At 36.6% G+C, this 14220-nt stretch overlaps 1 long non-coding RNA gene across 1 annotated transcript; it reads right to left on the bottom strand.

Moving 5' to 3' along the window:
- Positions 1-2040: 2040 nt before the first annotated feature.
- LOC145667458 (uncharacterized) lies at positions 2041-10651 on the bottom strand. Its single transcript, XR_014127891.1, has 3 exons — positions 10324-10651; positions 7943-8048; positions 2041-2234 (listed from the first exon to the last, which is right to left on the bottom strand). It is a non-coding gene; the product is annotated as an uncharacterized LOC145667458 (long non-coding RNA).
- Between the last annotated feature and the right edge of the window lie 3569 nt (positions 10652-14220).

The raw sequence follows: 14220 nt of genomic DNA, 5'->3' as shown, positions 1-14220 counted from the left end.
TCATAAGCAGAGAAATAAAAAGCAAAATAGTTTTGCGTGATATAGGTAATTTTAATATTTAATGACACACTATTTGTTACGAGTCATTATTATCTTTAATATATCATACGTCAATGTATAGTATAAAGAACAAACAATTTCATAATACTGAGCTTGGTTGAATGTTAAACGAGCTATGTATGGCACCGTGATGTCTATATTCAGCCAAGGACTATACTGGAATGAACACTTTGAAAGTCTCACTTCGTAATGATATGGTTTCTCGCTTGCTTTAGTGCTTGCAACAAATAGACCAAGAATTACAAAATTTTGGCCCTACAGTTGCTATACGTACTTGACTATCTTCTGGCAGGTAAATATATCAGGTATATACAGTAAACGCTAGAATTTGCGAAAAAACGAAAGTAGGATTAGCAATTAACCAGGATTTACTTATTAAAAGGAAATAATAGTAATAATGAAAAAAAATTAAATGAAATCTTCAGTTTTACGTCCCATGTTTGTCCCGTCATCCACCGAAATGAATGAAACGGGGAATAAAGAAAGTGGAAGGAAACGGGAGAGCCCCGAGAAAACACACGCACACGGTGTTTGTTCACCACAAAGCTCACTTGGTGCGAGTTGAGATGGAACCAACACTGTTAAAAATACTTACTTAAAAATGAGTAAAATTGACTCAAATTTGAGAACATTGTGTTCTCAGAATAGCTCCGAATACATTGTTCTCAAAAGTGAGAAAGTGTGGGTGTTCAAAATATAAGAACAATATGTACTCAAATTTGAGTAAATTTTACTCACTTTTGAGTAAAAATTCTCTTAAAAGCGAGATAAAATATTCTTAAATAAAATGAGAAACTGCTATTTCTCAAAAATAACGAGAACACATTTGCTCAAAAATGAGAAAGTTAACCGTAAAATGAGATGAATGTAATCAACATTGAGAAATTCTTTGTTCAAAAACTAGTAATGCTCTCCTCAGAATTGAGAACATGTATACTCAAAATTGAGTAGAAAAGTATTCGAAATGCTCAGATAGCCGCAAAATTGAGAAACACACTTTCTCAAAAATTGAGAATATTTCCTCTCAAATTTGAGAAAAACCCTTCTCAAAAATGAGAAGGTTTTTTTTTTAAAAAAATGAGTAAAAAAGTACTCAAAAATGAGATTTTATTAGTATTCAAAAATGAGAAAAAAGTACTTATTCTGCTGCCTTGCTGACACAGGGAAGGTTTCCTGCAACTAGAAAGGAAGATTACTCTCACACTGCACTGGACAATTTATAGTAAGTACGCCTTCTACACATTAATATTGAAGTTAAAACATTTTCCTCTTAAAAGTTGGAAAATAGAAATCAGTTTTTGAAAAAATACGAGTACTTCAAAAATTACTTCTATTTCCCAGCTTTGAAGATGAAAATGTCTAACATCAATATTAATGTGTAGAAGGCGTACTTACTATAAATTTGTTAGTGCAGTGTGAAATTCATCTACCTTTGTAATTTTGGGGAATTTTCCCTGTGCCTGCAACGCAGCAGAATAAATACTCCCATTCCTATTTTTGAATACTAATATAATCTAATTGTTAAAGTACGTTTTTACTCAATTTTGAATCTGCAAGTTACATTTTTATGCTGAGACCTGTTGTTTCCATAAATAGCATAGATGAGAATTTTAATTTAATCAACACACAAGCTCCTTGTAACTTATTATGTTGGTTTGCGTAGTTTGAAACAAGTAACCTGATATGGTGGACAAATTTTATGTGCACTGGTTTTCTCGATGTATTCTCGTTTCCTCCTACTTTCTTCATTGCATCACTTCATTATCATTTTCTTCTCCTTTAGCCTTGAAACATATTCATGCGACGTTACACACACACACACACACACACACACACACACACACATACATACATACATACATACACACACAAACAAACAAACAAACAAACAAACAAACAAACTTAAATGTATTGTTTCATTTTGATTAAAGGAAAATATGTTTGTACATTGTATTTTTTATTTGTCAAATAATAAACTAAGTCTATACATGAGCACAATTTTTATAACAACTTACACAAGACAATGAGGATACATGAACCCTCTGAATAGGCCTACAAAGTACTATGACAGATGTATGCATTCGTTGGAAAACAGTCTGTGTCGACTGCCAATGGACACGAGATCCTCCCAGAAGTTTTTCATTTGCTATAAATGTGTCTATGCCTTCATCTCCCTGGAAACAAAGAGATTGTGTAATTAGTGACAATAGAAATAAAAATAAAATGAAATACTTATAAATCTTGTTCGTGTATGGCGATATCTCGAATAATATTAGTGTTGCTACGTTCTAAGTTGAATTAGTATCAATTGAAATACGATAATATAGACTCTGGTAAAGACAGTAAAGAGAATTACGCAATATTTCTTCAATTAATATTGAAACCAGAAGTTGTAGTAGATCTACCATTTAGTGTTTTAGCAGAGTGATTAGAGTGGAAATGGAATATATTCTAGGGACGCTTAATCGATTAAAAAATATACAATGTGAGATTACTCTCTATGCTCTATAGTGATCAACGTTAACCGGAAATGGTTTATTTCTATCACTACAAGTAGGTGGATCACATCCATTAACGAACTCCTCCGAGATAATTATCTAGCTGTTGATTGCAGAAAACAATTTTAAAATTATCTTTTGTTGAAGAGTTATTGAGCGGTGTAACGGACGTACTAAGCCAGAGGTGTTTACCCTTGCGAGGATGGCCCTCTCGAGGGCATCCTCACCCTCAAATTCTCTCTCAACCATAATGACGCGAGGGCGATGACAAGCTTGGACAGCGAGGGCGAGGGCCAACTGTCACTGTCAGGGCTAGAGCGAGGACAAATTCCCAACACGAAGGCGAGAGCGATGGTCAACTCTCTTCGAAGGTGAGGGCGAGGGCCAATTCACTGTGAGAATGAAGGTGAGTGAGGTCGGAGTAAAATGAACACCTATGGTACTAACATTACAATATTATATATATCCCACTTGCGTGATCCTAATAAACATCAAATGAAAGACTTAAGACCTGACTCGTCTGTGGCGATCTTTATAACTAGGAATGCAATGGATGTACCCGATTGCAATGAAATGAGCTGAGCGAGCTTAAACTACGTAATCATTCCTGGCCATTATGCAATAATAAATGTCATTTTTAATTGTTGACAAAAAAATCGCGTGAAAACTTTTTTCCCATGTTAAGTCTATGCAAGCGTTTCTCGGTCATTATTCCTCGATGGTACATCGGATTTTTGATTTCGACCTATGTTGTCACTCAGCACGACACTCTATCAGCGTGCTAAGTTTGGTTGAGATCGGCCAAACGGTCTAGGAGGAAGCGTTTTTCGGTCATTATTCCTCGATGGTACATCGGATTTTTTATTTCGACCTATGTTCTCACTCAGCACGACATACTCTATCAGCGTGCTAAGTTTGGTTGAGATCGGCCAAACGGTCTAGGAGGAAGCGTTTTTTGGTCATTATTCCTTGAGGGTACATCGGATTTTTGATTTCGACCTATGTTATCACTCAGCACGACATACTCTATCAGCGTGCTAAGTTTGGTTGAGATCGGCCAAACGGTCTAGGAGGAGTTCGTGGACAACCAAACGGCTAACCCGAGTATAAGAGCTTCGCTTCGCTCAGCTCAATAATAGTAGGGTTGTCACGTTCTGGAAGGATTAATATCAATTGAAATAAGATTATAAAAATAAGGAAATTGAAAGGTAACCAAAAACATTTCGATCTGTTTCATCTATGCAAGACAAGGAAACAATAAACCTGAAAATTAGTCATTTCTGCTTATGTGTGACGAAAAAAAAAAAAGAAAAGAAAGAAAGAAACAATGAATCACACCACAAATTCTAAGTTATATAAAATTTCACCGTTATTCGATTTCTACTTTTTTTTAGCAATTGTTAAACAAATTACTAGAATGTTTTGAGAATAGTAGCGTAACTAAGAATGCATGCCCCCCTCCATCCGCGAAAATGTCAAAAGGGCTCTTCCTGTTTCTACGTTCATGGCACACGTACAATTTATACAGTAGTAGAGTTATTTTTCCATCTAGTCAGACACTACTTGCTAATATACAAAAATTGCACATTATTATTATTATTATTATTATTATTATTATTATTATTATTATTATTATTATTATTATTATTATTATTAAGCAATTACATGGGACTAAAAAGTTTCTTAAAAGAAATAATTTCTAGGAATTAGATTCTGGGCTGTCGGCATCTAAGGCCACGTTAGCCCATCCCGTATAAAGAATGACGTCCCTCAGCGAGCCCACTGCACGATGAAAGGGAAGGAAGAAAGGATTGGGAAAGGAAGGAAGCAGCCTGGGACCATTATATTAGGTACCTCCATCCCGGCATTTGAATGGTATGAATGAACGAAACCCAAGAAAGACTTCACTCAAGATGGCAGGTCTGAAAAAGCTGTTACACTCTTTCGGCCGAGTGTCCCCACCAGGAGTCAAACCTGGGACCGCTCACCTCAAAGGCAAGAGCAGAAATAATTTGTTTCCTAACGTTCACATTACAACTAACATATGAAAACTCGTCAAAACTTGTGGAACTTGCTCACATATTTCTAAACCGGCGTATTTTTTTTTTTTTCGGAGAGTAATTCGCTGACTACTTTCTCAATATCAACGTGGTGCCATTCTTCGCTTTCAGTGCTCAGGATTGGCAAAGGGCTCAACCAATGCCGTAACTTTTGCGGGGGAATGGAGAAACTGCCCCCCCCCCCCCAATTAAGTTTCCAGTTGTTTGATAGGATTCATTTGAGTTAAAACTTTGTTGCTTTGTATGATGTGATATGAACAGGAACTTATAAATAAAGCTTGGAAAAGGTTTACCACATAACAGAAAAAAAAAAATGAAACGAAAATGTGTTAAGAGCCTCATTCAGTAAAATGTGTCCTATTAGAGCCCCAGACAAAATATATATTTAGTAAGACTTTCAACATATTGTCTCATTTTGTTAACTTGTGAAGCACCGTACTATTTTCAAAAGCATTGCAAATAATTTAAGATGTTTCTGCTGCCCCACTATCTGAACGAAATACATTCCTTTAAGATGTAGCATATATGTAATCTGGATCTTACTTTAGTAAACCATCAACTGGCGCCCCAAGAAGTATCGAACACGTTTAGTAAGGATTTCACTTCAAATGCCATCATTATTCTAGGGGGCCTCAACTTGACATATTTTAGGAGGTCTAATTAATGTTTGGTCTTCCAAGAAAAAGCCCAAGTTACGGGGCTGAGCTCAATTTCATCTTCGACCTTGTTCTACGAATATAAAGTTTGATGGCTTTTAGTGTACTGAATGATCGCTCAGGATTGGCTTCGTCAGAGGCACAGTGAGATACAGTTGCAAAGAAGTACACAAATCCAGAACACTACTAACATAGGAAGTTATCTACGACTAAATAATTGGCTAATTAATTCCAAGTTAAAATTTCACTAAATTGTTTCTTCACTACTCATCGGAAACTTGTTAGTTGTTGCAACAAAAGGCGATACCTTTTCCGAGTAGAATTCACTAAATCTATTATAGCTGGTTCCGTGATTTCTTTTTCCTCTAAGTAGAGTACTCTTGCAGTAATATGAAACCTGCAAGGTGCTTTTGAATGGAGTTGAATTTCAGTTTAGCGTCCCTTTCAGCAGCGAGGCTATGTGAGACGTGGACCTACTGATTAACGTGGAATCCGAACCACATGAGCTCCCGCCGGGAATCGAACCCGGGTCTCCCGCGCCAAGAGCGCGTACGCTAACCGCTTAGCCACGGAGGAACTCTGCAAAGGGCTTTTAACATCCAAACATTATAAAGTTATACTCCGAAACTTAAATACCGGGGGCCTGTTAGTTACGCCACTGCTTGAGAATACAGATTCTTTATTCATAGAAAGGAAACTTAATGACTACATATCAGGGTTGGCTGGTTTAAACCAATGTTTAAAGCAGCTGGTTTTTTTTTCAAAAAAACCAACTGGTTTAAACCAAATAACGAAAATGTTCGTAAAAGTGTAAGTGTTTGTAAAATCTTGATGAACACACATTTGTGGGTTATCACGTTTCACTCCCGTATATTATTCGTATTATATTCAGACCTAAATTCCTCATTCATTACTCAAAAAGATTATACTACAAAAGCAAATTTTTTTTTATGTAAGTTTATAAATGTTTGTTTTGTGATTTTTTTTTTGTAGTTATTATTGTTATGTAATTGCAATCAAAGAAACATTCTAAATATTGTTTTGTTTACTATTGATAAAATACATCGAAATGCCGTACTTTGTGTGTGTGGGGGGGGGAAGGAGGGTCATACAGACCTTACGAGAGGCATTTAGTGAAATGAGAAGTATCTTCGATATCTATTTATGTATAAATGAGTCTGAGCCAAAGTGGACTCAAATAATTCCTATCTTTGTGATATGCAAATTAAGTCGTTGTATTTCTTTAATTTGGACCAATAAAAGTCGTTGTTAACTAACTTGAATTAAATTAATTCTTCTGTACTCCGTAGTAGTTTGAAATTGTCCATATGTAATTCAGTATAATGGTTTCACTTGTGCAACTGTTTATCTTTTTGTCCTTCTGAAATGACTCTTGAGAGCTATATTAAGAAGCATGTAAAGATCAGTACAACGTATTTTTATCAGGATTCCTTCGTGAGTGAGTCGGCAGACGTATCGCATTTGTGGCCAATTAGTCCTGGTTCCGAGTTCAAAAGGAGGACAATTTTTCTCGGATGTAACTCGAGAAGCAGTTTTTATTCCGCTTTATGTGACCCCTTCCAGCATAACCTGGCTGTTTCATAATAACATCAAGGCGAAACAAACTTATTTCTGTCCATATATATGATATGAATATATAGAGCAAATTATTTAAACCAAATAAACCTGGTTTAAACCAAAAAACCCGTTTTGTTTTTTTTTTGTTTTTTCAATAAAAGCCATGGTTTTTGCCAACCCTGCTACATATACAGATGACGTTAGAACCATCCATTAGTATGCAAATTAAAACCATCCTTCTATCTATAGAGAGAAAATATGACTAAGTCAGTATATAATAATGTTTGGAATTAGTAGATATTGCTATTGTCTGCCAAAATATTTTTTTAAGTACAATGTAAATCACACTAAATTATTCAAAAACTACTTCCATGAGTTGAAATAAGGTTTTACTTAAAGTGTACTGCTTTCTAAAGCCCTAGACAATTGTTATATTCCTTAGCACAATGATGGGGAAACATTTTGGGCCGCAGGCTAAAGAAAAACAGAAAAAAATATAGGTGGGCCAATATAATTAAAAAAAAACAGTGATTGTATCACTTGTAAAACCAAGCTCTATTAATACTCGAAAGTTCATGAAGGGGAATGTAATAAATGGTATTGTGAATGTATTTTTAAACATTTCTCATAATTTGGCTGGAAGTATAATCCACTGATTCTCAGAAGTGAAGTTATATTCGTCAGCTAATGAATCACGTCGTGGGCTGGGTGGAAACGTTTAAGGAGCTACATCTAATCCGCGGGCCATGCTTTGCCCATCACTGTCTTAAGACGTGAAGATAATAAGCCAAAGATGTGCAATTTTGAGTTCATGTACGTTTATTTAAAAGGTATTACGTGTTTCAAAATACTGACTTATTTTTACTTTTCAAAGTAAAGCATATAAAAGCTACTATTTGCTGCGATTGAATTATAACAATAAAACAATGTTTGTGAATAGACACTATAAAAAGATAATGTAAAGAAAAAAAAACAAATGGGTGCTTTGCCAGAAGTAGGGTTGTGTTGATGACAAATAGACTCTTGTGTACATATTTATACATGCAACCTGAAATATGATAAATATACACGAAAACTTGATCTTACTCACCAAGAACTTTCTCTAGCGAAACCTTAAAGAAAATTATCACTGCCAAACAGATGACATTGAAAACAGACTCTGTCGCGCCGAACAAATTTTTAAATTCAGCATCCATCTGAAATATAAAGATTTAATTGTTATACAAATATATTCTATTAAATAATATATTTTACCTTTTTCTAGTCATGAAGTTCAAAAGTAGTTCATTGTCATAATGTTTTACTGCAATGTTAGAAATGCGCATACATGAATAATGTGAAGTAGCAATTAGACTCTTGTTAACGAACATCACTACTTAAATTGTTCTTTGTTATTCAGAAATAAACCAATACAATTGCAATCGTTTGTGTGTGCTGCAAGTAGCATAATTTGCACCCATTGTTAGCTAGTGGGGTGCACGGTGGCTCAGTGGGGAGCGCTTACCTCAGGTGCATGGTTTCCTTGGTACGATTTTCACCCAAGCAAGCTTGTGATAAACAACATTGTGTTCGTGGATTTTGTCGAGGTACTCCCGTTTCCTCCCACTTTCTCATTCTTCCATCATCATTCACTTGCTTTAATCATCGTCTCCCTTAACCTAAAGGCATAATCATGGGATGTTAAACTGAAAGATTTCACTATATTTCATTTTGTTGGCTGTGTGTACACTTTTGAAAAAAAAAACGTAAACGTAAAAATAGAAGGAAAAAGTAAATGAATAAACAAATGTGGTTGGTAGCAGAAGCGTCATTTCAGATTTTGCTTGTGGGAGGGCAAAACCCCTTGATATAAGAAAAGTTTGCGTTTTTCACTGACTACTATTCTACTCAAAAAATCTATATAAATCTCAATCTCAGGGGGTGCAATTACCCCTCCCTGCCCCCTAAATGACGCCACTGATGGTAGTTCCCTTAATATAGCTAAATTAAAATTATTACATAACTTCTGTCATAAGTATTGGACACTCAACAAACAACGGACAATTTGATAAAGTGAAAAGTTTGTGTCAGTCGAGGGAAACTTTCTTAAAGAAACCTACGAACAGTGCCACCAGGTTCGTCCTGCACTGACTCGGTTAGATAGCATTCATGCTTTTATTGCCACCTAGCACAAGTTTGTTCGTGTTTATGCCATACGTCCACACTGTATTTACATCGAGCCCTTCTGAAGTTAATCTGTATGTAGTACTGGAGCTTGTTATTTAGTGCTGCTAAAAAAAATAATAATAAAAAAAATTAACCTAACCTGAGAATGTAAGAAATGTGTCAAAACTTGATAAAACAGTCTGCTCGAGTAATGCCTTTTTTTTTTTTTTTTTTTTTACATTGTAGCTTTTATGCAACAGATACGGAATCCATATTTATATGGCAATCGTAAAGGAATTGCAATTTTTCAACTAATACTTCTGGTGGTCCCTTGAAATTTTATCTGTGCAAGTGAGCAGGCCGGTAGCCAGCCCAAAAATGTAGGGGAGGGGGAAATCCAACCATATTATAGTTCATTTGCCAGTGGTGCCCACCCCCCTCATGTCCTTGACGCAATCCCCCTCAATTGTCTATCCGTAGGTGTTCTTCCATGAAAAAAACTTTTCGATTAATTTTACACCCCCTCAAACATATTTATATAGATTTTACCCCCCCCCCCAAATATTTCAATGACGCAGTTTGCGTCATATCCCCCCCTTGTGGGCACCCCTGCATTTGCAAGCCTACCGTGAACATTTTAGGCAGGCAGTAAAAATTTAGGAGCCCGACCCCCTAGACCCCCCGCGCGGATACGGGCCTGCAAGTGAGGGCAAGGTTCTAGATTACTGGTCCCCCTTCCCATTGAGCAATAATAAAGACAGAAAACAACGTGCCCTGCGGGGCTCTAACCCGCCTTCACTCGCTAACGCTCGCTCAGCAATGCTGTGTAGATTAAATGTATAAACTTTAGTAGAGAAAGAAACCAACCCAGCTACTAACCTACATAGGGGACCAGTAATCTAGAACCTTCCCGCAAGGGAGTTTTTTTCATGTCACCCACTACAAATCTTTTAGGGGACAATATGAAGGAAATTATTAAAAGAATTGTATTTTTCCAACAGTTAGTTAGAGTGCAGCGCCAAAAGTAAACCTGCACGCCCTAATTCACAAAAAAAAAAAAAAAAAAAGTAATCAATTTACTGAATATATTGGAAAGTCGCATATCATTAACACAGTAACTTTGTCTAAGATATAGAATGCCCAGAAGCATAGAGTGAGGCTTCCGGGCATTCAATCTGGGAACCAGTACCTAGAAGCATTACTCATGATTTTCGAAGGAAAATAATGCTTTGTCGTGATTAACCGCCAATCGATTACAATGTTCGTACACAAACAATGTTGCATTCACGCTTATAAAACTAAATTCATGTTGCTAGCAGTACTTACCTGCGTAATCTTCTCTAATTAGTAAACAATGCCTCCATGTTTTCCATCCATCCATCTTTCTCTTTATCCATCCGCTAAGTAGTTCCTCCATCAGCCAGAATGAGAACATATAGTTCAGGATTATAAAGGACTTTTGTGCTCTTATGTTAGCTTGTTCGTACTTGTTTTCCATAGTCTTGCATTTGCAAACTGTCTTTTATATCTCACGATATTCCATTATATATCTATGTCATAAAACAATATTTTTTAAGACTACATTATTACTCGTTTTTGAGAACCAGTCTCTGACTCAAATATGCAACTAAATTTCCTCATTCTCATTTTTTGAGTTATTTTCTCCTCAAAATTGAGACAAATTTACTCAATTTTTTTTTGAGTAGTAAAATGTATTCATTTTTGAATAAATCATTTTTAACAGTGAAGGATTCCATGTACCAGAGGTGAACGCTCTACCATTCAGCCACCGCTGCCCAATAGTAATAATGAGTTATCGTGATTCATCGGAGCTCACGCTCGAAATGCGGGGTAGAAGCAGACCCAGATCTGTATCCATAAGGGGTATAAGGAGACCGCCCCCTATAATTTTTTAATGCGTCCCCTAGAATTTTCACGATAGGCTTGTAAATGAACTATAACATGGTTGGATTGGGCCCCCCTAACTTCTGCCGCAACCCCCCCCCCCACATTTTGGGGCTGGACCGGCCTGAGCAAAACATCTTTAAGGATATGATATTACCGTACAAAACCTGTGTCCATCTACGTTTTGACAAAGTTAAGTGAAACAGCAGTAGTAAGAAGCAGAGATGTCAATTTGCTAATGTTTCCATCGGGGTTAAGAACAGATTTCTTAATTATTTATGTATCGGTCGATAAATTGTAGACTGAATATAAAATCCGTGCTAAGTACCAAAACGAAAATATTGAGTAAACAGCCCTGATGTTGCTTCAGAACTGATGGAGCATATAGGCACGACAATTCTTCTGTGGATTATTTGAACTACTTCCACAGTGAATACTAGATACCCAGTTTTTCATTAATTAGTGTTAAGCATATAGGCCACATTTTTACATTAAACCGAACTTTTTCATTTTTGGCACTTAGCACGGATTTTCTATTCAGTCTACAATTGTAGTCAATTATGATACTATTTCTTCTTTGTAATCAATTGTTATTATTTAGTCGGTTAAAAGATTATACACAAACATATTTCAGGAGCATATTATTTAATACAAATGCAAAGTATTTTCTGAGCTATTAAAACTAGTTCGTCATACTTAAACTTTTCTAGTAACTGCTATCACAGGTGTCATTTCAAATATCTTTATGGGAAAGGTCAATACTTTGATTTTCATAGCAAAGATATATTACTATGAATTTAATGAAAACGGAATGGACGTTTCAGTCTGCACCACAGTGTTCCAGTATATACAAATGTTGTCGCAAAGGTTACAGCTCTAAATCTGGGCTGTAGGGTGGGTGATATATGTACATATCCTCGAAGTCACATGTTTCACTGTAGGCTAAGCTTGTTAAGAAAAGTCTGTGCACTTGAGGGTTATTATGCAGTACTATACCTGAACCCACAGCAACTAATTAAAATTTCGTCAGCAATAAATTGACAGAAGTAGATAGTTGAATCTGATACAGTATTTCTTCCATAGATGGCACTACATTCCTTGAACACCTCATTACCAATGGTTTGATATTTCTGTATCAAATCGGAAACTTTTGAGAAAACCTTCGTATATATTATTAATTTAGTTTGCTTACGATCAATAATGAAAAATAGATACTTTTTGGTGTATATTATTATGTTTCTAAACTTCAATATATACACGGAGAAAAATTGATACTTTCTTTTTTAATTTTATAATAGCCCACATGATTATTTTGTGGCCTGAAATGTTACCGTTAACACCCTCCAACTCGCCAGACGTTCTTCTTCAAATAACTTGTTGCATCCTGCAACTTTATTCAACTTTTCAGAGTTTTGCCGCACTCTCTTCCTTGTTTGCTCGGATAGATCTGGGAAAAAACTTCGTTTAGCCTGCTTTACGCTGCTCGTCGTTTGCTTACGTATACGGCATAATGTTAGGTTCCATTTTTAACAATTTCCTGCTTGGATCCCTCCTCGACTTGGCTACTCAATAGCGGCTAAACGTAAGGTAATACCAGGTGTATAAGCTTAAATCCGCTATTTGCTCATAGATGGCATTCTTGCACGTATGAAGCTACCATGCGCACACCATACCTGTTGTTTGTATGAGTTGAACATCTGGCAACACGAATCAATGCACATCGTCAGCAAGTGCAGATAACAATTCACAGTGTTCCGTTGGTAAGCATGTCTAGTGTTGTGCCCGACGAAGAGTATATGCGAGAAGCTCTGGTTCTCTGATTCCATTTGAAGAAATCGGCTGCCGAATCGCATCGAATGCTTGTGGAATGCCTATGGTGACTACTATATCGGAAACAACGTCAGAGATTGGTTAAGCTGGTTCGAAGACGGCAATTTTGACCTAAGCGATAAAGAAGCGTGAAAATCGTCCCCGGAAATTTGAGGACCATCAATTGCAGACTCTTTTGAACGAGGACGATATAAATCGCAAAAAAATGTTTGCCGAGTAATTGAGTGCTACTCAAACAGCCATTTCCATGCTTCTTTGTGCCATGAGAAAGGTTTAAAAGATCGGAAAAAAGGGGCCGAAATCTTGCTCGCCAGACGAAAAAGGAAGTCGTTCCTGGATCGGATTGTAACAAGCGATGAAAAGTTAATATATTTCAGGAATCCTAAACGCAAGAGAACATGGATTGATCTCGGCCAACCCTCAACATCTTCCTCGAACTTCGAACGGAAGACGATGATGTGTGTTTGGTGGGATCAGCAGGGAATTGTCTATTTTGAGCTGTAGAAACCGGGTGAAACTGTCAATGCTCACCGCTACCACCAACAACTGATCAAATTACACAATCGTCTGTGTGGAAGAAGGCCGGAGTGTCAACAAAGACGTGACAAGCTTATTTTCCACCACGACAATGCCTCATCGCTCACCCAACAGTAGTCTAAAACTACTTAGAGACATTCAACTAGGAGGTGCTACCAAATCCCGCTTATTTATCACACCTGGCCCCTTCCAATCACTACCTGTTTGCGTCGATGGACTACGCCCTTGCTGTGCAGCACTTCGGTTCGTATGCAGACGTCCGAAAATGGCTTGATCAGTTGTTTGCCTTGGAAGAGAAGGACTTTTTTAGGGGAGGGGGGGGCGTGATATACACAAATTGTCCGAGAGATGGGCAAAATGTGTAGCTAGTGAAGTCAAGTACTTTGAATAAATTTCTTTTTGCTTTCTATGAACAAAACACGTGTTTTTTTCTGACTACAAAACAGCGGATTTAATCTCATACATCTGGTAGTGAAACATTGTATACGTGCGCAGGCAACTCACACTTTGAAGCTGTAATGTACGTGTTATTTGCAGGGTAGTACCTGGGCAAACATTAGTCCGGAAAAAATCTACTGTGGCAATCAATGTATTAAAATTTTCTGTTTGCTTAGAGCTTCCAAATTCAAGAAACAAATACAACATTTGGAAGTTTATAACTCTGCTCCTCTTAGGCAATGCTATGCCTTATTCAACTAACAGATAATATCCCTGTTTTCCTTCAGAAATCATGTATTCCTCACTAGCATATGTATTGTAGATGAGTTTTATTATAAACCTAATATGCAGACAGTATGTCCTGCCAACATGATTAAAGAAAGTGTTCCCAGCTATTACGTTAAGAAAAGTAGAACCCCAACAACGAGTGTGAAATAGCAGTATTAACACATTCATAAATTTGTATAAGTTTATCAGATAATTTAGAAAATAAAATGTTCGTACAACATAAAT

The sequence above is a fragment of the Thermobia domestica genome, chromosome 13, assembly GCF_964235325.1.
Source record: "Thermobia domestica chromosome 13, izTheDome1.hap1.1, whole genome shotgun sequence".
In the NCBI taxonomy this organism is placed as follows: domain Eukaryota; kingdom Metazoa; phylum Arthropoda; class Insecta; order Zygentoma; family Lepismatidae; genus Thermobia; species Thermobia domestica.
Note: the sequence above shows the minus strand (reverse complement) of the source record. Positions and strands in the feature narration are given on the sequence as shown.